Below are 26,960 nucleotides of genomic sequence, written 5' to 3'. Positions count from 1 at the left end.
TTGTTATTGGAAACGCCAAGATGCGCATCAATTTTAAAAATGCCCATGTACATAAGTGAGTAGGATAAACTTTCTATTCTATAAGAAAAGATCCACCTAAACTACTATTGAAACACTTTACCGAACAAATTCTAGCATGTGCATTAAAAAAAAGTCATGTGATTTTGTTATAAGAGATCATGTGACAATAATTGACAAACCAGCTGGCTGAGCACATTGTACGACATCTTAAATGTTGTTTTGGTCACTCTAAAACGCCTTAATCGTTTCAGTATTAGTGTCATTATATTATTAATGCCCTCCACATCTGTCAATAGCATCTGAGCTCTGCATCTGATGCCATCAAATGCCACTACGCATTCATAGCATGGCGACATCGCCTGCTGAGGCACAAGTCATTTATTAATTTAATTCAATTCAGCTTTATTTGTATAGCGCTTTTAGAATGTAGATTGTGTCAAAGCAGCTTCACATAAATGGTCATAGTTATTGGAACAGTTCAGTTCAGTTTTTAGTGTTTAAGTTCAGTTCAGTTTAGCTCAGTTCAGTGTGGTTTGAAGTCATTACTGAGAGTCCAAACACTGAAGAGCAAATTCATCGATGAGTAGCTTTTCAGATCCTGAACCATGCAAGCCAGTGGCGACAGCGGAGAGGGAAAAAAAACTTCACCGATAGGAAAGTGAAGAAAAAAAACCTTGAGAAAAAACCAGACTCAGTTCGGCACGACCATTTTAATTTCTCCGCTGACCAAAGGTTTTGTGCAGAGCTGCAGTCTCAGTGGTGGAGGCTGGAAGCTGGCCTCAGCGAAGACTCGTCTATCCCTGGAGCGTCACTGGAATCTCATGCTCTCCACTCCCCCATGACCAACAGCGCAGCAGCAGCTCAGAATACGGCCTGGTGCCGGATATTAAAACAAAAAAGATTCACGCAACTTTTCCTACCACAGCAAATTCCTTTTTTACCGTTGATATTTGGCGCCAGTTAATCAGAAAGTGATTTTGTTCTTTGGATGGAAACGCTGCTTTATTCTATAGACTGTGAAAGACACGGACGTAGTATCTGTGACATCACCCATGTTTCTGAAGAACGCAAATGAAGCTACAAGTAGGCGTGACCACCCACACTCTAAAAAGTATTGTTTAGACAAAATAAAAAAAATTAACGCAACAGTTTGCATTAATATATTGAAGTTACGACAACATCTAACAAAATGAAGTTCAGACAACAAACTTTATTATGTTAGCCAAATATTTTCTTCTTTAATCAGAGGCATTTTTACATAGCAAAAACCTCAAATCTATTAGTTGAGTACTCAAAAAATGTTGTTTCAATTAGTTTTTTATTTTAAAATTGAAAACAAATCCAGTGTTATGTACTTAATTACATGCACATTTTCAAGTTTACAACCCCAAAGAAATTAAGTAGACAAAATTGTTACTTTTTTTGTTTGTTTTCAAATTTACTGTTCATGCTTGTAAGAAATACATTTAACAACAACATTTTTGTTTTTCGTTAGTTTTTTATTTGTATTAAACCACGTTTTCATTGTTTTACAAAACAAAAACATTTACTGTCTCATATTTTCAGTGTAAAAAAATAACAAAAAACATTAGTGTGTGGACTTAAAAATACAAAACAACTCCATTTGTGTGCATTATCAACCCAATATCTTTGGGTTGGCACAAGTAAATACTCTTTTAAAGCAACTAACAGATATATTTACCTTTAAATTAGCTGCATTTTTAAATTGATGTAATTATCAATATTTTCCTGTTTTGAAAACTTAAGAAAATTATTCTGGCAACTTAAAAGTTTTAATCTAAACAGCATTTTAGGATTTTTAAGTTACAATAATGTATTGAACTATGTAGTGGTAACAGACCTCTTAAGTTATTTTTTAGAGTGCATGACCATTCTGTTCACACCTTATCGCACCAACCGGGGAATACCAAACAAGGGCAAAGAGGCTAGCATTTTGCTTAGACGGGCTTTTCATTGGGAGAAACACTTAATACGTCATAACCTGTGACTTGTTTGTGTTGTGACCACATGTGCTTGGTTGTGTACGATATCAATAAAGTGCTTAGTCTTTTAAAAACACTGTTGTAATACAACACTAATCATTGTTCTTATGACGTTTTTCTACAGGAGGAAAATGCAAATTACATCCAAACACTTTCAATATAGTCTGTAATAGTAAATGTAAGGTTAATTATACACTCCAGGCATAACATTGTATGACAACGCTTCAGATGACTGTTCTAGAGCCCACAGCTAATCAATCTGTCAGATTCTGGAGTGCTTTACAGTTCTAACAATATATATATATATATATATATATATATATATATATATATATATATATATATATATATATATATATATATATTTATATATATATATATATATATATATATATATATATATATATATATATATATATATATATATATATATATATTTATATATTTATATATATATATATATATATATATATATATATATATATATATATATATATATATATAATATATATTTATATATATAAATGATCTTAAATAAAACAAATACATTCATAGAGATGGCATATAAGTGTATTATTTCACTCACGGGGAAAATGGAGGCCACCTGAATGGTTTGTGAGCATAATTAAGTGCACACAGCGTGCCATATCATCTGATAATTGCAGGAAATAATTCCTAAAAGCAACTGACTGTGTAAGGCCACATAACACAAAACAAAAATACAATAAATATGTCGAGTTCAGCAGCTAATCAGCCGGAATCAGCTGAGGGGAAGTGATGGCGACCAGCGATTTCTAGCTGTCACTCCAGTGGCCACGCAATTAACTATGCAGACCTAATATAACTTAATATAAACAAAACAGATGAGTTATAAATAGATTCACCCCCCTCACAGTTGTCAAGAAGGGTAATATTAGCTATATGAACCAAAATCGTTTTATGTGCCAAGATGTAAACACCTTTTTATCTGCTTTAAAGTCGGCCATTTTAACAGTGGGCTCAATAGACATCTGCTCAATTATGAAGCCAGGACTAGCGGAATTTCTATGAATTGCAAGTTACTTCCGTATTCGCTTCAAGAGGAAAAGCAGGAGATTGCCGCTTACTTTGTTTGCACGTCTTTTTTGCAATATTACAGTTTTGCATACATTTAATTAGCATTTTTCGATGGAAACATAGCTAATGATGTGTAGTTTATGACAAAGCAATATTTAGCTGAGGTGCGACTACTTTAATATCTGTAGGTTAAAAATACTGAGATCTTCAATAGATCTTTCAATTTGTCCAAATTATGTTCTTAGCAACAATTCATGTTACTAATAAATAAAATGGCAAAGTTTTGATACATTTAGACTAGAAAATGTATAAAAATATAACACTTTAGAATAATGATCCATTAGTTAATGTATTTACTAACATCAATTATGAATAACCTTGCATTAATTAATCATATCACAATTTACTCACATTCTTCAAGTAATCAGTCAAGTTTGGTGAAGGATAAATCATGGTTTGGGGTTACATTCAGTATGGGGGTGTGCGAGAGATCTGCAGAGAGGATGGCAACATCAACAGCCTGAGGTTTCAAGACATTTTTTGCCTATTACATTACAAACCACAGGAGAGGGCAAATTCTCCAGCAGGATAGCGCTCCTTCTCATACTTCAGCCTCCACATCAAAGTTCCTGAAAGCAAAGAAGGTAAAGGTGCTCCAGGATTGGCCAGCCCAGTCACCAGACATGAATAGTATTGAGCATGTCTGGGGTAAGATGAAGAAGGAGGCACTGAAGATGAATCCAAAGAATGTTGATGAGCTCTGGGATTCCTGCAGGAACGCTGTCTATGCCATTCCAGATGACTTTATTAATAAATGATTTGAGTCATTGCAGAGATGTATGGATGCAGTCCTCCAAGCTCATGATGGAGTCAGACACAATATTCAATCTGTTTCCACTGCAGCAGGACTTTATATTCTATACTGGACATTATTTCTATAAAGAGAAAAGAATTGTGTCTAGGCAAAGTCAGACCTTACTGTCCTCATGAAATAGTTAAAAATCATGACATGATCATAATTTATTTTGGTAAAATAAGTGTAATCTAGAGGCCTTTGCCTTTCATATAAGCTACGTCTGATGCCAAATGATCAACTAGAAGTCAAGCTTTTATTTGTTGTTCCTAAAATTTGTATATGACAAGACTTTTGTCAGCAACAGCAGTGTATTTATTATTGATTAACATTCTCACATTAAGTCTCTCTTTAATGGTTTACAAGCTTCCGCTAAAATGTCTTCCTATGAAGGAAATGAATTGGGTTTGGACTTCCTCCGCAGTAGTTTTCCACAGAAACACTAGCACCCCTTGTAATATCTCCTGCCTGATGTAAAGCTCCTTATGTTCTGATCCCTGTACTCTGTCTCTGATCACCGTCCTGTGCTCCAGCTCGGGGTCGAGAGGTGTTTTGAGATCTGAGCGCCCGTTTCAGAAGAGCAAACGGCTTGTGTGAATATTTCAGCAGATAACGCTGCTCTGACGCTTTTCTTTTGTGCTGGAATCAAAGTTCTGCTTAAATAAAGACGCAGGAGAGGAAGTCCTCCTCAATGCAGCTGGGCGGATGGGGAATTTATCTTTCTCTTTCTCTCTCACACACACACACACAGATTGAGAGAGGGCTGGGGGCCACTGAACAGACAGAACTGGGCCATCGGAGCATGTCACTGAGGCCCAAAGCTATATATACACCTTTCATACTCGCACACTTAAACTACATGCTGGACACTGCAGGTTGTCTCACGCAATCAGTCAACCCTTAAAGTCACCCTGAAATCAGAATCAACTATGTAACATTGTAGAACTTAACAAAAAAAAAATGATCTTAACATAATATTCGGTCCCACTTTATATTAAGTGACCCTAACTACTATGTACTTACATCAAAAAATAAATACAATGTACTTACTGTGTTCGTAAAGTATTTGAGAACACTTGTGGTGCTCTTGAGTTGGGATAGGGGTTGGGTTATGGACAGGTTTGGAGGTGTGGGTAGGTTTAAGGGTGGGTTAAGGTGTAGGGAATGGTCATCAGTGATTTTACAAATGTAATTACAGAAGTTAATTACAGATGTAATTACATACATGTATTTAATCAAGCATAAGTACACAATAAATACATGTATATACACAATAAGTACATTGTAACAAACTATTAATTTCTGTGTAAGTACATATTAGTTAAGGCCACTTAATATAAAGTGGGACCACATATTGTAATGATTTTTGGCAGTAAAACAATTATAATGTTGATCTATACTCTTTAAAAAGTATTTTCACAGCTTCTACAAACTTATTTAAAATGAGCTCAATCAACAATTCTTGAGGGTTTTTTTGGGACAACTTAATTGTTTTATGTATAATTCATTTATATTTGTAAAAAACTGTTACGTTAACATAATTGATTTGTGTTGGGACAACATGAAGGAATTGTACAGATGGGGCCTTTAGAAATGCACGTGAGACTGGTGGATCGGTACAGCAGCAGCAGCAATGAGGTCGATGTACCGGTCCGTTGTGGTGAAGAGGGAGCTGAGCCAAAAGGAAAAGCTCTCGATTTACCGGTTAATCTACATTCCTACTCTCAGCAATGGTCATGAGTTTGGGTCATGACCGAAAGGACAATATTTAGTATACAAGCGGCCAAAATAAGTTTCCTTCGCAGAGTGGCAGGGCACCCTTATAGATAGAGTGAGGAGCTCTGACACCTGGGAGGAGCTCGGAGTAGAGCTGCTGCTCCTCCACATTGATAGAAGTCAGCTGAGGTGTCTGAGGCATCTGTTTCGGATGCCTCCTGGACGCCTACCTAGGGACCATGTTTCTCGGCTGGCCTGGGAAGTCAGGGATTCTCTCACACGGCATTACCCACTGCTGCTTTCACAAGCTTTGGAGACGTAACAAATTGCGCTTTTAAATAATAGGTCACCTATATCTTCCCTTGTGAGCCACGACTGTATTCAAAATGACATCAAGGTTTTCAAAGTGCACTGCAAAGGCAGGGCAATTGTAAACATGAAGATGGCTAAAAATAATCTGTAAAAACACTTTGAAAGCAAATTACACCTAAGAGAGATTTCAATGCTTTAAAAAAAATCATTTCAAGTTTAAATGTTAGAATGTTCTAAACCAAAACGGCAAGCGCAAAAGCGTCATTTAATTAAAAAAAATGCCTCATCCTCGTTTTTTTTATTTGACGCACGGCGTCAAAACCTTCTCCACCAATCAGATCGACACTTTTGTTCACATGCACCAAGCTGCTGAAGTTAGAGTAAACAGCACTTGGAGGCGCTCAAACTGTCAATGCGAGCACACATTGAAGTAGATGCCCAGAGGCGATATAAACGTGGAGCTGCTTATTGCTCTTGTGAACAATAATCATTTCATAATCACTAGAGCTGGAGCTGCTACTTGAACCATCCATGCTTGTTCGAGTCACCGGTAACTTTATAAAACAAGCGTGTGAACTTCCACTCCTCCCCTTCTTCTGTGTTATAATCGCGTGTCAGAAGCTTATAGTTGTGCAGCGCCATCTAACGTCAAAAGAGTGATTTAGCATACTCTTCTGTTTGTCGCCAGTGAAAAGCTCTTAGGTTTGAACACTGAAAAACGTCTTATAAAACGCTGACGATAAACGTAAACAAAAAACGTACCAGTGTGTAGAAACCTTTAGTTGGCTAACGATGGTTTTTGGAAACACACCCCTGATCGACAGGCAGCTGCTAGTTTAAATGAGGCGCAAGACTGCTGCCCTCTGACCTGGCCCCGGAAAAGCGAATGAAAATGAATGAACAATGTACATTTTTTTTAAAGACTTTTGCTAGTTGTTCAAACTACTGTTTTTTTTTTTTTTCAAAATGAGCTGAAACTACACAGTTCTTTAGGTTTTTTTTGGGGGGGAAACTTAATTATTTTATGTTCAAATCGAGGAAACTTGTAGAAAATTATGTAGTTAACAATTGTGTTAAATCCATCGGTAACACTTTATAATAACTACACACTATGAATCCTTTACTAAGCATTAGCATCTAGTGAATTCATTATTTGTTAAGCATTAACTCTACATTAATAAACGTTGATAAGCAGTTAATAACTGCAGCTACAAATGCTCTATTCTTGACTTATTAGCACCTATATAATGTGCTTAATAATTGTATTTTCATATTTAGTTAATGATTTATTTTTCATTACTAAATTAAGTATCGCATTATTTACAAACCATTTGTATTTATAAGTAGTTGAAGGTTTTTAAGATCATTCTGAACGAGTTAGTAAATGATAAATAAACTATTGAAATCAACATTTATATATCTTATTATTCAGGCATATACTAATTAACTAATATGTTAGTAAATGCTTTATTAACTCAACTTCATGCAGTTTTGTGACCTAATCTAACTTTTCATGCTTTATAAATGCCTTATAAATGATTATTAAAGGCTCAGAATCAAATAAACAATAACCTTTGCAATCTTTTCTAAAAAATATAAAATTTACTGTAAAGTTTAAACATTGCCGAATAACAGGAGTGTCAAAATACGACATGAAACTGGATAAAACAACAATATAATGATTTAACATTATAATAAGATGTAATGTTTAAACTCTACAGTGATTTTATTTTAGATAAGTTTGCATCGATATATTTTTCATTTGAAGTACAGCTTCATTTGTGCATCTTTAAATTAATTGGAACTAATAATGTCATGTCCCCTGTTTATAATTTAACTGAGCCTTTATTTGTCATTTATAAAGGATTTATAAATCATAAATAGTCCTCACTTTAGATTAGGTCACAAAACTGCATGAAGTTGAGTTAATAAAGCATTAATTAACATATATAGTAACCATTAATATACGCCTGAATAATAAGACATCTAAAAACGTTAATTTCAATAGTTTATTAATAATTTACTAACTCATTCTGAATGATCCTAAAAACCCTCAACCACTCTTAAATACAAACGGTTTGTAAATAATGTGATACTTAATTTAGTAATGAAAAATAAATCATTAACAAAGTATGAAAGTACAATTATTAAGCACATTTTAAATATGTTTGTAAGTCAAGATTACAGCATTTGTAGCTGTATTTATAAACTGCTTACTAATGCTTATTAATGTAGAGTTAATGCTTTACAAATAATGAATTCACTATTTGCAAATGCTTAATAAATGATTTATAGTGTGTAGTTATTATAGTGTTACCAATCCATCATCTTTACAGTGTATACACTGAAAAAAATAATCATTGGATATACAAGCATTTTTAAGATAAGTAGTTGCAAATAATTTATATGGGCTGAATTTAAACAAACAAATTAAGTTGAACATTACTCAATTTAATCAGTTTGGTTCAAATCAGCCCATATAAATAGTTTGCAACCACTTACCTAAAAAAAGCAAAAGCAAATCTAACGAATCTTTTTTTTCTGTGTAGCAGGAAAAAAAAAGGTCTTGGATGGCCTGAGGGTGAGTAAATCAAATGCTTATTTTTGGGAGAACCATCCCTTTAACTGAAACACAACCAAGAACGCCATTATGGCTCCAGTACAATACGAAAACAACTTTTGAGCAGAAAGAGAGGAGAAGAGAAGAGGAATGAGATGAGAGATGTATTGAGCTGTTATTGTGCTGCGTCCTGCTCTCTCTAAGGGCAGAGACGGTCATTAATCACAACACAGATGCACTGAAAACCTCCAGAGATCGCAAACTCCACTGAGACACACACACTCGCACATACACACTGCTGCTCGGTTTGTACCCTCTGATCTCACCATGGTTATTTGTTATATTAATTGTCTGCAGGCACTCACATCTGTTAAGGCAAATGATCGCAGATATAAAGGGAGAACAAAAGCCATAGGAAACATTGATTGTTTTGTAGAGGGAACACCTTAAAGGCCTCCTCTTATTCTTCCTTGATGTCTTCAAATTAGAGAAAGTTCATAATAGCACTGGCTATAGCCGCACTGTTACTGTAATCACAAAAGCAACATAACAAAAGTTAAATGTGTGTATGTTTTATGGATCTATAGCAATGTCACTTTTAAGAGTTGATGTATAAAACTCTTAAAGGTACAGTAGGATATTTTATTGAAAAACATTTAATACAGTGTAAAACCCAACACGTTAAGGTAACTCAAACCATTTGAGGAAACCGATTGCAACAAACCATTTAAGTTCAAAAACGAATCCAATTAAGTAAATGAAGCAATTTGAGTCTAGTAAAACCCAATAAATGAAGAGAACTCAAACCACTGAGTACCGTAAAACACTAGGGATGTAACAATATTGTAAATACACTGAAAAAAATTATTCAGAGATGACTCGTTGGAGTTACTCAATTTTTTTTACGTAAGGTGGTTGTAAACTATTTATTTGTGTTGAATTTAAACAAACAAATTAAGTTGAACATTATTAAACTTAATTTGTTTGTTTATATTCAGCACAAATAAATTGTTTGCAACAGTTCTGCATGCAACACTTTTTTCAGTGTACCGTCATACCGCAATAGTAATTTTTTTTCAATATTACCGTAGGCGCATGACTCAATAAAACTGTATTTCTGAGAAAAGTTTGCTTGGGCGAATGAAGCGAACGGGAGGTAGCGGGAACTACAATTCCTATCAGCCAGGCGTGGCCATCATCCTTTGCGGCCGGTTGTCACTACAGATCCAGTAATGGGGAAATGGAGTGTGCTGCTAGTAGCGGGGAAGAAAAAGAGCTGGAAATGATCGAACCTAAAGCGGGTTTTAAATCAGATGTGTGAAAGCATTTCGGTTTCCTTCTAAAAAGATACGAAAAAGTAGAAAAGGTGACAGAAAAAAACGGTATGCAGGCACTGCCAGACTGTGGTGAAATAAAAGTCGGCGAATACGACTAAAAACAGTCATGGGGACTGCAGAACACAGCACACTTGTTAGATTAATGCAGACATTGACTTGTACCGCAAAGAGACCTCTATCTCACTCATGGTTTGTCCTCTCAAGTGGGGAAAAGACAATGCACAGCGTTACCCACTGCTGTCAACCTTGGCTAAATCATATCTCTCTGTCCCAGAAACCTCAGTCCCAAATGAGAGGGTTTTTTTCTGTTGCAGGGGACATTGTAAATACCCAGAGATCCCAGCTTTTACCAGATTATAGTTATAAGATAATTTTGCTTAAAAAACCCATCCCTATCTAAGTGAGTGAGTGATTAAACGTTGAATGTGATGAGTTTTCAACAATACTAAATTGAAACTTTATTTTTTTTTATATGGTTTAACAGTTTTTTGTTATTAAAATTGAAAAATTGAAGTTCCTGTTTCGAAACTTACAGATAGATGGCTAATTTGTATGTCATTGATATGTTCAGTGCTAAGGTAAATAAACACTTTTGGCACTTTTTTCGAGTATTTTCATTAGTTTTGTTTTTCCTGTAAATTATTCAATAAAAACCATACCATGCCATTCATACCGAGGTATTATCGTACCGTGAAATTCTGATACTGTTACATCCCTATAAAACACAATAAGTTAAGTCAACCGTTTGCAACAAACCATTTGAAATTAAACTAATCTATATGAGTACTGTGAACTTACTCAATTTAAGTTGAAGTAATGAGGTATTTAATGAACTCATTTCCTTTAACACTGAGTTCAAAACTCTTTTCAAATGAGTATTAACTTTTAGTCAATTTTGAGTTAACTACACTCATTTCATTTGATGAAGTTATTTTTTGGGGTTTTACAGTGTATTTTGTAGTGCTGGGGGGGTAAGGTATAATACATGTAACCTACTTCAAAAAATAAATGCAGGGTAATACACAATCCATTCATGTTGCTGCAACACAAATCAATTAAGCTAACTTAACACGTTTAAGTATGGAGGACCAGAAGTACCAGTTAAAACACTGTAAATCCCAAAAAGTTAAGGTAACTCAAACCATTTGAGGAAACCAATTGCAACAAACCATTTAAGTTCAAAAACTAATCTTAATGAGTACTGTGAACTTAATCCATTTGAGTAAGCAAAGCAATTTGAGCACAGTAAAACCCGATAAAGGGAGAACTCTAACCAACTGACAAATGTGAAACCTAATTAAGTTAAGGCAACTCAAACCGTTTGAGGAAACAGATTGCTACAAAGCATTTAAGTTCAAAAACTATTCTGTATAAGTACTGCGTACTTACTTAATTTAAGTTGAAGTACTGAGGTATTGAATTAACTCATTACCTTCAACACTGAGTTTAAAACTCTTTTCAAATAATAATTCCTCACATTCCATTCAGTCGATTTTGAGTTAACTACACTCATTTCATTTGATAACGTTGACTGTTGGGTTTTACAGTAAAATGAGAGGAACAATCAAATTATCAATTTAATAATTGAAGCATAAAATGTATATAAATAAATCACAATTTAAATGAACAAATCATGGACAAATAAATAGACATTTAAATGTGTTTATTTAAATGGTGTTTTTAAAAATCATAAAACAATGTATTTAAAAATAACTTGTATGTATAAAAAATAAATAAATAAATAAAGACAATTGTTTGTTTATTTATTTATATTTTAGAATGCTGATTAATCAAACAATAAAAAAGTAGATGATTTTAAATGCCTTTTTAAAAAGCTATTTAAATTGTGCATTTAAATGCATTTGACAAATGTTTTTCTCTCTATTTGCCACTTGCTTTGCTTTTCTTTCTGCTACTGCATTTGTGGAGTTGAAAATAAATTGAGTTTAAAAATGCCATTGAACAGTCCACACATGGGAGCAGCCAATCAACTTTCACCTCAAGTCAAACTAAACCCTCTCTCACTTGTCAATGAAACACGCACTGTCATTGGCTAGAGAGAAAACCCTATAGCTCATTTTAGCAGGAGTTTAAAGATCAGCGAAACGACTTAAATGTCAGGGCACTCTGAATGTGTTAAAACAAACAAATAAATACATAAATAAATAAATAAATAAATAAATAAATAAATAAATAAATAAATAAAGACTTTTTCAGAGATGGGTTGCGGCTGGAAGGGCATCTGCTGCGTAAAAACCTGCTGGATAAGTTGGCGGTTCATTCCGCTGTGGCGACCCCAGATTAATAAAGGGACTAAGCCGACAAGAAAATGAATGAATGCATGAATGGATAAAATAAATAAGACGTACAGTTAAAGGCAAAATTATTAGCCTTACTTTGAAAATTGTGCTGTTTAATGTAAATATTATTTGTTTCAATACATTTTAAAACTAATTTTAGTCTTTTTTTAACGACACTATTCGGCTTAAATAGGTTCAATAGGGTAACTAGGCAAGTTAGGATAATTAAGCAAGTCATTGGACAACATTGTTTTTTTCTGTAGCCAATCAGACAGAGAGTAATGATATTGACCTTAAAAATAAATGTTTAAAAAGTAACAACTGCGTTTATTCAAGCCAAACTAACTTTATCCAAAAGATAAAATATTAAAGAAATTATTATGAATATTTACTTGCTTTAAGCATTACTATTTGGGAAGAAGCATACATTTTCAGAGGTGAGCTAATCATTTTGCCTTCAGGACAACTAAAACATATTAATAAAAAAAACACAAAAGATTATTAAAAAGTAAAACAAACATACAGAAATTGACTAAGCATATAGATAGATAGACTAGATATCGCATAGGGACCCTGAGTATGCGTCAATAGCGCCGCCATATTTGTACAGTGCTCCCAGGATAAGTGTCATTCAACCGCACTAGTCAAGACGGTGTTATTACCTGAAGATGCTGGACTTTAGCGCTGTCTACGGGTGTAGTTACGAGCAAACAAAGCACAAAGGCAGAACATTTCATAGGTAAGGTTTAGTTTTTTTTCCGTCTTTATATATTATGAACTTTTGTGCGAAACAAGTCATTATTAGGTTATTGATGATAACACAGTCACTTACTGCATTCACCATGAGGCAAAGCAGCACCGACTCACACTAACACTAAACACTCGGCTTATGCTAGTTTTGTTGAATAAAATCAGCAAACAATGCAAAAGAAATATGACAACAAGATGCTGCGGTGCCAGAAACTTGTATTATTATCAGCTAGTGAACGAGTCGTTCCTAAGGGGGATTCATTCACAAACAAATCGCTCCCTCTGTCAGTATGAGAATTTTAAGTTGGTGAGGAGCTGTGTTTCAGGACACGAATTAGATCAGATTTAACAGGGAGGGTGAACAGTACATTTCCATACACACAAACACAAGCGTTTTGTCAGGAATGCCTGTTTGATCACTGATCCATCAATGTAGAAAAGTGATTTTCGCTTCATAATAAAAAAAAAAAAATGTGCATACTGCCCTCCGGGAAAACTCCCGATCATAGATATATATACAGTTGAAGTCAGAATTATTAGCCCCCCTGAATTATTAGCGTCCCTTTTTATTTTTTCACCAATTTCTGTTTAATGGAGGGAAGATTGTTTCAACACATTTCAAAGCATAATAATTTTAATAACTCATTTCTAATAACTGATTTATTTTATCTTTGCCATGACGACAGTAAATAATATTTGACTAGATATTTTTCAAGACACTTCTATACAGCTTAAAGTGACATTTAAAGGCGTAACTAGGTTAATAAGGTGAACTAGGCAGGTTAGGGGAATTAGGCAAGTTATTTTATAACGATAGTTTGTTGTGTAGACTATCGGAAAAAATTTGCTTAAAGGGGCTAATAATTTTGTCCCAAAAATAGTTTTTAAAAAAATTCAAAACTGCTTTTATTCTAGCCAAAATAAAACAAATAAGACTTTTTCTAGAAGAAAAAATATTATCAGCCATACTGTGAAAATTTCCTTGCTCTGTCAAACATAATTTGGGAAATATTTTAAAAAGAAAAAAAAATCAAAAGGGGGCTAATAATTCTGACTTCAACTGTGTATATGTGTAATTCTCTAGCTCTGGATGGCCACAGTCCTCCACTGCAGCTTGGTCCCGCATTCATTTCAAAGGAGTGGTACCCTGCACTAAAATGGCGGCTCTATTGACGCATTTGTTCTAATAGACAACAACAAGGTAGGCGACATCCAATGTATATATATATATATATATGGACTAAACATAACAGGGTTAAGTCCTGACATTAAAATAAAAAGGAAGGGGAAAAAATAATTCAATAGAATAATAATAAAAAAAAGAATAAATAAATAAATGTAAAAATATCTGTAAATTAGCAGTTTTCTGTATTTTATGATTCATGTTTTCATTTTTTTCCCACATTTATTTATGCTTTTAAATTTAAATATTGGACTTAAGTCTTTCTTCTTTATTAAAAAGTAAAAAAGTGACTTTTATTGACATGTTTAATAGTTTAAAGTGATATTTTATTTGGGTTGGTGTTGTGTTTTACGCTACAAAAACCTTGTAATAAACTACCAGTACATTCTGTAATTTTACAGACTTATTCTCTATATATTATTTCTTATTCATTATATTCTTTTAAACTACTAAAATGTTAATAAAAGTCTCTTTGTTAAAATGTAGAGTTGAATTTTCAACATCAAACGTCGACAGAGCAGAGATCAACATCCCATTATGCAGTTCACAACCGTAAATAAACAGAAAACACTTGTGAATCACAGAAATACAGAATACAGAAATGGTTAATTAACAGTATTTTACAGTGTACTAGCATCTTAATGAACAGAATAGCTGATTTAAATGATAATTTAATACTAATTATGATCATGACTAATAACAATTCTGAAATGTCCTTGCCTGATCTAATGGTACGGTTGTGTTTATGAATGAACAGAAGCTGAAAAGCAGACGGAGCGAGTGAGAAAGCGAGCGAGAAAGAGAGAGAGAGAATGAAAGTGTGCTGAGATAAATGACAGCTGCAGACAGCAGGGCCAGATTTGCGGTTACGGGTCATCATGGAGATCAGGTGTGTTTAGCGTGCGCGATTCGTCCCTGGAGTCCTGCATAATGAACACACACACTTCCCCACGGCCGACACATGTTAAAACACTACACTAGTGCATACTGAATACTGAAACACTCGCCTGACTGCTGCGCTCACTCACACACACACACACACACACACACACACTTTTATTTTGATTTCTTTCAGTTTTGCTGGAATAAAAGCAGTTTTTAAGTTTGTTTAAAATGATTTTTAAGGTCAATATCATTAGCCCCTTTAAGAAAATATATATATATATATATATATATATATATATATATATATATATATATATATATATATATATAAATATATATACAGTTAAAGTCAGAATTATAAGCCCTCCTGTAAATTGTTTTCCCCAATGTATATTTAATGGAGAGAAGATTTTTCCAACACATTTCTAAACATAATAGTTTTAATAACTCATTTCTAATAACTGATTTCTTTTATGTTTGACATGATGACAGTAAAGAATATTTGACTAGATGTTTTTCAACATATTAGTCTTCAGCTTAAAGTGACATTTAAAGGCTTAACTAGGTTAAAGTTGGGGTAATTAGGCAAAGCATTGTAAAACAATAGTTTGCTCTGTAGACCAGGGGCGCGACCCCCAAAATAACAATGCCAGTGACTTAATAAATAAGTTAAAATAAACATATAAACTAATCAAAAGTTAAATATATGGAAAATAGAAAAATAAATCAAAATGTAAATTAATGCATTTATTGATATATAACAATATTTTATTAATTTACTAAATGAACAAAATACACAGAATAACAATACACAGCTATTTATATTTTAATAAGTGTGCAAGTAAAAAAAAATCATACACATTTTCTTTTTTCTTAGCATTGATATTCAAATCATTTTTTGTAAGTAAATTAACACATTATGATGATTTATGAATGATTATGTGACGTGACATTAAAGACAAAAAAAATAACACAGGAAACAAATACATTTTAAAATTGTAGTTATTAGAAACTCTAATCCTATTATATATTTTACTGCAATAATATTAAACAAATGCAGCCTCTGTGATCATATAAAACCCCTTTAAAGTACTTTAGAATTTATTACCTTAACTAAAAAATAAACAAAAATGCCAGTGAATTACGACAAACACTCTTAGCATTAAACATGCATCTTCAAAAAAAAAAAAGATTCTTAATATGTATATACTCTTTTATACACCTTTAGTACAGTATATACACTCACCGGCCACTTTATTAGGTACACCTTACTAGTACCGGGTTAGACCCTCCTTTGCCTTCAGAACTGCCTTAATCCTTCGTAGCCTATATTCAACAAGGTGCTGGAAATATTCCTGAGAGCATCCCAAATTTGCTGCAGATTTGTCGGCTGCACATCCATGCAAATCAACCGTTCCACCACATAAAGGTGCTCTATTGGATTGAGCTCTGGTGGCTGTGGAGGCCATTTAAGTACAGTGAACTCATTGTCAAGTTCAAGAAACCAGTCTGAGATGATTCGCACTTTCTGACATGGTGCATTATCCTGCTGGAAGTAGCCATCAGAAGATGAGTACACTGTGGTCATAAAGGGATGGACATGGTCAGGGACAATACTCAGGTAGGCTGTGGCGTAGACACGATGCTCAATTGGTACTAATGGACACAAAGTGTGCCAAGAAAATATCCCCCACACCATTACACCAGCAGTTTCTAAAATACTCAGACCAGCCCGTCTTGCACCAACAACCATGCCACGTTCAAAGCCACTTAAATCACCTTTCCTCCCCATTATGAATGCATTGAGTTGCTGCCCTGTGATTGGCTGATTAGGAATTTGCGCTATCAAGCAGTTGGACAGGTGTACCTAATAAAGTGGCCAATAAGTGTATATTAAACAAATGAATGCAAACGAATACATAAATGACCATTGGTTCAATCCACATTTAAAAGCTACTGACCAACGGATACATACACAAACACACACACATATACACACACACACACACACACACACACAGCTATGAATGTATGCCTCTGACCTGCGTGTCAAAATGTGCATGTCAGCATGTGTACTGCATTAAGCGAGTCGCACAATAACTCACTCCTCCAAATGCATTTGTGAAATTTACACGCGCGCTGACACATTACCGACATACAGAACATCAGCACATTTAATTAACCGCACGGCCGTAAAACGTCTGTTACCGTAAACACTCTCCATCTTCATTAGCATAAAACACAGTAAAGTGCTTTTCTGCTGTGAGCTAATGAAGGAGATATTAATTCTGCTAACTGTACAGAAGCATCAAACACACTGCCGGAAGCTGTTTCGCACATTTTTGTCGAGGAGAAACTGAAACACAGCGAGCTCCATCTGCCAGGGAAAGTCGCTTAGCTGTTTTCAAAAGAGTCAACACTGTTTTTCTTTTTTACTAACAAGCAGTTTCCCCCACAAGTAGAGATATAAAGCATACTGCTAAATTATATTCTCTAACCACTGAGGACGAAATAACACACGGTCCACACTGGAAATGCAATTATGAAGCCGAGAGCTAAACCTAAAAACAGTAAGAGCGGAAAGAGACGACAAATGTGTTATTTTATAAAAAAACAAGATCAAAAATTTCTTAAAATGCTAATTAATTCATCAAAATGTGATATTCTTTCTGTTTTACAGAGAGATTTTAAGCACATTTTTTGCTACTGAAAAAAATCGTTTGATTTTATTTAATTAGCTTTTTTTTTTTTTTTCAAATGATGTCAGATTCCTTATAATTAATCTAAGTCTGTAAAAATTGATCAAAATTTAATCAGTTAAAATATATGAACAGTATAAATGCACTCACCGGCCACTTTATTAGGTACACCTAACTAGAACCGGGTTGGACGCCCTTTTGCCTTCAGAACTGCCTTAATGATTCACAGCAGAGATTCAACAAGGTGCTGGAAACATTCCTCAGAGATTTTGTTCCATATTGACATGATAGAGTCGTTCCGTTGCTGCAGATTTGTCAGCTGCACATCCGTCAATCTCCTGTTCCACCACATCCCAAAGGTGCTCTGTTCTCAAATGAGATCTGGTGACTGTGGAGGCCATTTGAGTACTGTGAACTCATTGTCATTTTCGAGAAACCAGCCTGAGATGATTCATGTTTTATGAGAAGGCGTGTTATCCTGCTGGAAGTAGGCATTGGAAAATGCATACACTGTGGTCATAAAGAGATGGACATGGTCTACAACAATACTCAGGTAGGCTGTGGCGTTGACACGACGCTCAGTTGGTACTAATGAGCCCAAAGTGTGCCAAGAAAATATCCCCCACAACATTACACCACCACCACCAGCCTGAATCGTTGATACAAGGCAGGATGGATTCATGCTTTCATGCTGTTGACACCAAATACTGCCCGTACCATCTGAATGTGGCAGCAGAAATGCAGACTCATCAGAGCAGGCAACGTTTTTCCCATCTTCCATTGTCTAATTTTGGTGAGCCTGTATGAATTGTAGCCTCAGTTTCCTGTTCTTAGCTGACAGGAGTGGCACCCGGTGTGGTCTTCTGCTGCTGTAGCCCATCCGCCTCAAGGTTGGACGTGTTGTGCGTTCAGAGATGCTCTTCTACAAACCTCGGTGGTAAGGCATTTGTGCCCACAGAACTGCCGCTCACTGGATATTTTCTCTTTTTCGGACCATTCTCTTTTATTATATAAATCCTGTTCGTATTCGTTTAATTTATGTTACAAATATCAATTGCATAAAGTTTTAGTTCATGTGAGTTAAAAGTGTAATCCAAAAGGATGGACATTTTTATATACAATCAAAATAAAGTACAATCAATGTTATTTGTTACGCCTAAACTTTTTTGGCCTAATAGCTTTAACCCCTTTGACTGCCCCTCTATGAAACGATTTTACAGTTTTAAATAATGACTGTTAAACTCTGATTGACCGTTTTAACCAATGACTTACACACACAGCATTGCTGGTTTACAAAAAAATATCATGCAAACATCCTGTTGCACTACTACACTTGATTTTGGTTTTACTGTATATATAAAAAAAATTATAAGAAAGCATGTTGAATGAGTCTGAAATGTCTTTTTCATACACAAAAAAAGTGATTTAGTATTGAAAATGTTTTATTCATAGTATTTTTTACAAATAGATTGGTCTTATGGGCTCGTTTCCACTGAGTGGTACAGTTCGGTACAGTTCAGTACAGGTCACCTTTATCAGGCTTGCGTTTCCACTACCATGGGTAACCTTTTGGTGGGCGTGGTGTGTGACAAAGTTTTAGTCGATGTAATTTCTGCTTGAGAACATGTCTACAGTAAAGCTGTATAGGCTATTTACATATCACATGAGAAGCACTTCTCACAAAACAGATGCTTTATACACATTAGTACTTCAGTATAAATGTTTATTACTAACTTTTCTATGAACAGGATTTGATTATAACTGCAGATAAATGACAGTGTGAAATTGCCTAGTGTGACGTCAGCAATTATACAAAATAAATATATAAATGCAACATATATGAACACATACAGCCCTTTACAGTCTCCGATATGTTACCAATTAAAGAAGAACTACACACAGCACACATTTAGTGCTTATTTGGGTTCAAAAACAGCACAACGTATAGCCCACAGTCAGAGCAGACCTCTCATCTGAGTCTGTAATCTTCAGCAGTACATGTAAGCTCTGTTAGAGAGTAATTCTGTCATTCCGAGTTCATAATAGTCCAAAAGGCAATGATAAAAATAGTTAAACAGGGCAGTTTGTTCACGTTTGCTGAAAAAAATAATGTGCTCCTTTTTTCCGGCTTCTTCTTTGTTTTTTCGCGAGTCACTCTCGCGTTTGTCAGTCTCTGACAGGATCGGGTTTCAAAAGCACGTCAATAATCAAGCAAACGTTATTATCATGAGCACAAGTTTGTTATTTCAGATATAGACGCGTGGCAAGCGCAAGCAAGCGAAACACACTGGCTCGTAAAAAACTAAGGGGCAGAGGGTAAATCTGCTCTTCTTTTTGGCTTTGTGGCTGTTAATCAAGTCGACGACAAGATTTGTTTGAACCCGGGCCGACCATGGCTCGTTATTATATGTATATATATTTACGCTGTAAATGATTTCTCGGCTGTGTATTTAAAACATGGCGGCTCTTTTGTTTTCATTCTAGCTTGTTGCGCAAGCGAATGAAGTATCTCTGTAAACCAATAGCGTTCAGCTGCGCATCTAGCTCCGCCTTTTGGTACCATTTCTCGTGTTTGGTAACCTTTCGAAAATGTGCCGAAAATGTGGCACGGTACGGCTTGGTACGCCTTTTGACAGTGGTCATAAAAGCGTACCAAACTGAACCACTCAGTGGAAACGGGCCATTACACTTCATATTTTCAGATTTTTCATAGTATATGTCTTAATTCCAGTAATTTTACCATAAACCAACATATTAACCATTTGGTAGAGTTTGATTTGTTAAAAATAAAGGAATGTGTTAAAAAAAAAAGCATTACATGTGTTAACTAGCAACATTAGGAGTTAAGAAATGCAATCCAAACATGTTTTTCTCAGTGGGGTAGTTAAAGGGTTAATGACTAATTTCATGACACTGCATCACATTGCACGAGTTTGCATTTTGCAAGATACAGTACTGGTATTCTGCTTAAAGTAACATTTACAGCCTAAACTAGTTAGCACCCCACTTAATTTTGAATATTTACACCAGGGGTCTCAAGCTCGCGGCCCGCGGGCCATTTGCGGCCCTCAGTGCAATATTTTGTGGCCCGCGCCGACCGCTGTACTCTGACAGAATCAGCGGAGCGGGGAGATTCTATCCGTACACAGTGCGCTTATCACTCAATGCGCGTTGTCGCGCGCGTTCTGATCAGCTGTGTTATCGCGCGCCTACTGAAGGGCGGGACCGAGGGTGTGTCGCATCACGGGGCACTTTTGATCATTTTGGAAGGGCACTTTCTATGCAAGACTAAAAAGGGCATGTGCTCTGCACAGGTTGAGCCCTATGTGTGCACGTGCCTGCCCTGCATCTTATATATATTGATATTATAGGTAGATACAGACTGGTACAGACTGATGTGACTGGAGTGGGGTGGGGATGTTTTATTTATTCATATATACGCCTTTTTTTAGGTGAGGGAATGGAAGTTTTGAGTGAGTTCCCCCACTTTTTCCCCTAGGACTTCAATAAGTCAAAGTACAGGTCTAGACTTAATGATGATCATCTTCAAGCCATACTGAGGGTCTCAACTGCTTCCGCTCTAAAGCCAAATGTGGTTCAGATTTGTGAGAAGAAGCGCTGTCAAGTCTCTGGCAGCAAGAAGTAGGCAAAAGATGCCATGTTCAGAAGAACTGTTCATAATCTTCACTCAATGTTCTATTAATGTTCAGGACACTTCATGTTCAGAAGAAATAATTAAAACTGTTAATAATGACATTTGAGGACTTTTTTTTGTGAAATCCCTTATGCGGCCCAGCCTCACCCAGACTTTGCCTCCTGCGGCCCCCAGGTAAATTGAGTTTGAGACCCCTGATTTACACCATTTCTACCTCAAAATGCTAACAGTTCTTGACCCCAATGAGCAACAGACACAAATGACATAGGACAGAATACACTTTGAGCTTTACTATGGTACATCTAAACCAGGGGTCACCAATCTCGTTCCTAGTAAGTATACCTAGTAAGACCTTGATTCGCTTGTTCAGGTGAGTTTGATTAGGGTTGGAGCAAAAATATGCAGGATACCAGACCTGCAGAAACAAGTTTGGTGATCCCTGATCTGTACTATGGTCCATTAAATGCTCAAAAAAAAAAGTTATAGATGTTGAAGTAACCAGAAAGACAAATTGTACAGTGTTCAATATTTCATTTCATTTTTCTTCAGCCGAGTCCCTTATTTATTAGGGGTCGCCACAGCAGAATTAACCGCCAACTATTCCAGCATATCTAAACAGCAAATGCCCTTCCAGCCACAACCCAGTACTGAGAAACACTCATACACTCTCACAATCTCACACACACACACACTACGGCCAGTTTAGTGTATTCAATTCCCCTATGGCGCATGTGTTTGGACTGTAGGGGAAAACGGAGCACCCGGAGAAAACCCACGCCAACCTAGTGAGAACATGCAAACTTTACACAGAAATGCCAACTAACCTAAATGGGACTCGAACCAGCGACCTCCTTGCTGTGAGGCGACAGTGCTAACCACAGAGCCACTGTGCTACCCTTTAGCCAAAACAATGATCTAATACTTTTTCTATGTATTTAATAAATGCAGATATAGCATATACTGTGACAACATGCTTGCTATGGCATGCTTATAAAGAAAGTGTGTTCAATGAACTCTATCTTTTTTGCACTGGGCAATAACAAAAAAAAAAAAAAAGAAAAAAAAAACTATTCTGTTTCTGCAGTCCAGACTTTAATAAGAAATCGAAATTGGCTTTCAAATATACACTTAGGCTGAGAAATATTCACTGGAGTAAAAAGTGTGACAATAAGCTCCGAGCTGTTTATGGACGGAGCTTTTTTGGATACAAAAAAAACAAAAAAAAAAAAAAACAATCTAGAGCCAGAATATATACAATATGTTTATGTTTTTCTCTGTTTTGTTTTGCCACCGTCTGATTATATTTACATTTATGCATTTGGAAGATGGTTTCACCCACAGCGACTTACACTGCGTTGAAAATACACATCTGATTATTTCGTGCTTGCTTTCGATTAAATTATTTTTAATCAATTATACGCAGCCTCGGTGAGCAGAAGAAGCTTTTTACATTACTTTAATAATAAAATAAAACCACTATTATCCAATTTACATGCTCCAGAGCAAAATCAAACACCGCCAATTTCAATATCTCAGATTTTCCGCTAATTACAGGATGACCGAAAATCTTTTATATTATTTATTTTCTATCAAAAGACAAGTTCAACTGCAGTTTATATTCCCTGAACTACTTTAAATAAGAATTATGGAGCTTGGAAAGCCAGAGCAGCTTCAACAACACAGGAATGAAATACAGTCTCGATATTGTGTGTGTGTGTGTGTGTGTTTTTATGCACGTCTCCAGAGTGTTTCAAGTGTATCTGCATGTGTGTTTCCCACTGTGTTCTGATGGTTTCTGCAGATTTCTCGGATGTTATGAATAGCGCACTATTCATCGCACAAATACAGCTTCCTCAGTATATGAACTCCAGCCACTGTATTATATACACTCACCGGCCACTTTATTAGGTACACTAACTGCTTGTTAACGCAACATTCTAATCAGCCAATCGCATGGCAGCAAGTCAATGCATTTAGGCATGTAGACATGGTAAAGACAATCTGCTGCAGTTCAAACCGAGCATCTGAATGGGGAAGGTGATTTAAGTGACTTTGAATGTGGCATGGTTGCTGGTGCCAGACAAGCTGATCTGAGTATTTCAGAAACTGCTGATCTGCTGGGATTTTCACGCACAACCATCTCTAGGGTTTACAGAGAATGGTCTAATAAAGAGAAAATATCCAGTGAGCGGCAGTTCTGTGGGCATAAATGCCTTGTTGATGCCAGAGGCCAGAGGAGAATGGCCAGAGTGGTTCCAGCTGATAGAAAGGCAACAGTATCTCAAATAGCCACTGGTTACAACTGAGGTCTGCAGAAGAGCATCGCTGAACACACAACACATCCAACCTTGAGGCAAATGGGCTACAGCAGCAGAAGACCACATTGATTTCCTGGTCTGATGAGTATTAATTTCTGCTGCCACATTCAGATGGTCGGGTCAGAATTTGGCACCAACAACATGAAAGCATGGATCCATCCTGCCTTGTATCAACAGTTCAGGCTGGTGGTGGTGGTGTAATGGTGTGGGGGATATTTTCTTGGCACACTTTGAGCATCATTAGTACCTAGGGATGTAACGGTATTGTAAATACCGGCATACCGCAATATTATTTTTTTTCGATATTACCGTAGTCGCATGACTCGGTAAAACTATAGGTCTTCTGAGAAAATTTGCTCAGGCGAATGAAGCGAACGGGAGGTAGCGGAAACTACAATTCCCATCAGCCCATGCTTGACCATCATCCCTTGCGGTCTGTTGTCGCTACAGATCCAGTAATGCGGAAATGGAGTGTGCTGCTAGAAGCGGGGATCAAAAAGAGCTGGAAAACTCTAAAGCGGGTGTTGTCGCCGCGTGCGTACTGAATAGCGGTGTTGTCGCGCGAGTTCTTATCAGCTGTGTTGTCGCGCGCGTACTGAATAGCGGTGTTGTCAGCACACTGTTCAGATTGATGCAGACATGAGACCTCTATCTCACTCATGGCTTGTCCTCTCAAGTGGGGGAAAGACAATGCACAACGTTACCCACTGCTGTCAACCTGGGCCAAGTCATATCTCTCTTGTCCCAGAAACCTCAGTCCCAAATGAGAGGGGTTTTTCTGTTGCAGGGGACATTGTAAATACCCAGAGATACCAGCTTTTACCAGATTATATTTATATGATAATTTTCCTTTAAACCCATCTCTATCTAAGTGAGTGAGTGATTAAATGTTGAATGTGATGAGTTTTCAACAATACTAAATTGAAACTTTATTTTTTTACATGGTTTAATATTTTTTTGTTATTAAAATTGAAGTTCCTGTTTCAAAGCTTACAGATAGATGGCTAATTTGTATGTCATTGACACTTTTGGCACTTTTTTGGAGTATTTTCATAAGTTTTGTTTTTTCCTGTAAATGATTCAATAAATACCATACCGTGACATTCATACCGAGGTATTACCGTACCGTAAAATTCTGATACCGTTACATCCCTATTAGTACCAATTGAGCATCATGTCAATGCCACAGCCTACCTGAGTATTGTTGCTGAACATGTCCATCCCTTTATGACCACAGTGTACTCATCTTCTGATGGCTACTTCTAGCAGGATGACGCGCCATGTCATAAAGCACAAATCATCTCAGACTGGTCTCTCGAACATTACAATGAGTTCACAGTACTCAAATGGCCTCCACAGTCACCAGAGCTCAATCCTTCTTTGAGCTTCTTTATGATGTGGTGGAACAGGAAATTCACATCACGGATGTGCAGCAACTGTGTGATGCTTTCATGCCAATATGGACCAAAATTTCTGAGGAATATTTCCAGCACTTTGTACTAACCCTGTACTAGTAAGATGTACTTAATAAAGTGGCCAGGTGAGTCTTAAGTGTGTGCGTATGTGTGAGACTTATCAAAGAACAAATGTGTATATTATCATGGGTGTGATACAGGTATAACAAGGTGAAGGTGACTTATGAGGACATTGCTGATGTCCCCATTTTTCAAAAGGCTTATAAATCATCCAGAATTAGTTTTTTCAGAAAATAAAACTGCATCGTTGCCTGGAAGTGGTGGGGATAGGTGTAGGGTTGAGTTGGGGAAGGGCAGTAGAAAATAGTTTGTACAGTAAAACAACGGAAATGTATGGAATGTGACAATTCGCAAAAACAAACTTATAGGGCTCTATTTTATTGATATAGGTGCAAAGTCTAGGGATGGGAAAATACGCTCTGTGCCCTGGCACATGGTCTAACAGGGTTGTGTTTATTCTCTTAATGAGTTCTGGGTTTGTTTTAAGCATAATGTGCATTAACCCAATCCGAGTCTCGTCTCCCTTTCCCTTTAAGAGTCAGTTGTGTCGCACAATGGCACATTTGGTATTTACATTTGCCATTATGGCGTATTTTGTAAGTGGAAAAACTAAACAATTCACATGCAAAGAAACAGTTAAACAGCATCTGCAGCGTGAGGATAAAGAATGAGCCTCCTCCATTCAGCCTCTTTACTTTCTCTTTACTTTTGTACTGTGCTCCTTTATTTTGTTGGAGTAAGAAAACAGTGGAAACTCACTCCACTGAACACATCTCTTAGCCTACATATGTATTTTTGTTTTTTAAGCACAAAGACGTGTTTCAAAACGATTTCTAAATTCAGTTCTAATTTCCAGCAAACAAATAAATGAACAATAATTAAGTGTGAAGTCAGTAAAAACTGACTTTTATCGAAACACACGTCCTGTTCTAATGTCCCATGTGGTGATGCAGACATCTCCAAAACCCGACAGGTGGACAAATCTAAACTTGCTTTCATTAAAACAAATATAAATATGCATATAATAAATAATAGTGATAATAATAGTAACATGATACAAATGCAGATTGTCATGAATAAACTGAAAAAAGCCCCCGAGGTGAAGGCAATGATGCCGTGCTTTTTATATTTATGTAGAAAGTAATATTTTTTGTAACACTTTAATCCTTTATTGTTTTCATATATTTGTGTTTTGCTGTACATGCTGTGTGTATCAAGCAATGTGTAACCGTTTGCACATAACTAACGCGCTCTGCGCTAAACTTTAGAGCAGCTTTTAGTTGGTCATTAGCACTGTCTGTTTCAGTTCCCCAAAATAGCAACGCATTAATAAATGAGCCTTAACAGACCTCCTTTTCAGACCAGCACACCCATGAGCCCACAAAGTGCCGCAAATGGATTTGCTATTTATACAACTTGATACAAAACATGAAAATTACAGCTGTGCTGGTCTGAAAATAGCAACAAATAGCGCCTAACACATCTTGTGCCTTATTGCGCCGGGTGTATGATAGGGCCCATAGCTTGACTGAGGTAACTAGGCATGACTAACATATTTAACCACACCCCTCCAGCTTTCAGTCTGTTAGGTTGTAATAACTCTCCCCAAATCATTTTCTCCATCTTTCTGAATAAAATTCCTACTTTACAACATCCAATCAGATTGCAGTAGAAAAAACAAGCCACGCCCACTGTTTTCTCTTTTAATATTACGTTTCTCTATTGCAGGGGTGTCCAAACTCAGTCCTGGAGGGCCGGTGTCCTGCAGATTTTAGCTCTAATTTGCTTCAACACACCTGCAAGATTGTTTCTAGAGTGCCTAGTGAAGCTGCGGTCA

General features: G+C 36.1%; 2 protein-coding genes and 1 long non-coding RNA gene across 14 annotated transcripts in view; 1 reads left to right on the top strand and 2 right to left on the bottom strand.

Annotated features, from left to right (window-relative positions):
* Positions 1-26,960, bottom strand: part of smad4b (SMAD family member 4b) — a 724,234-nt gene that overhangs the window by 231,293 nt on the left and 465,981 nt on the right. The gene's annotated exons all lie outside the window — the stretch shown is intronic.
* Positions 1-26,960, bottom strand: part of unc5ca (unc-5 netrin receptor Ca) — a 473,679-nt gene that overhangs the window by 144,124 nt on the left and 302,595 nt on the right. The window lies entirely within an intron of this gene.
* The window catches only part of LOC147843832 (uncharacterized), a 10,381-nt gene continuing 1,151 nt past the window's right edge, over positions 17,731-26,960 (top strand). Inside the window, exons 1-2 of the long non-coding RNA XR_015490974.1 lie at positions 17,731-18,080; positions 25,058-26,960. The exon at positions 25,058-26,960 is cut by the window's right edge and continues 645 nt beyond it. This is a non-coding gene — a long non-coding RNA (uncharacterized LOC147843832). The remainder of the gene's footprint in view (positions 18,081-25,057) is intronic.

The sequence above is a fragment of the Danio rerio genome, chromosome 5, assembly GCF_052040795.2.
Source record: "Danio rerio strain M-AB ecotype USA chromosome 5, GRCz13ab, whole genome shotgun sequence".
Lineage (NCBI taxonomy): Eukaryota > Metazoa > Chordata > Actinopteri > Cypriniformes > Danionidae > Danio > Danio rerio.
This window is presented reverse-complemented; position numbering and strand designations above follow the sequence as displayed.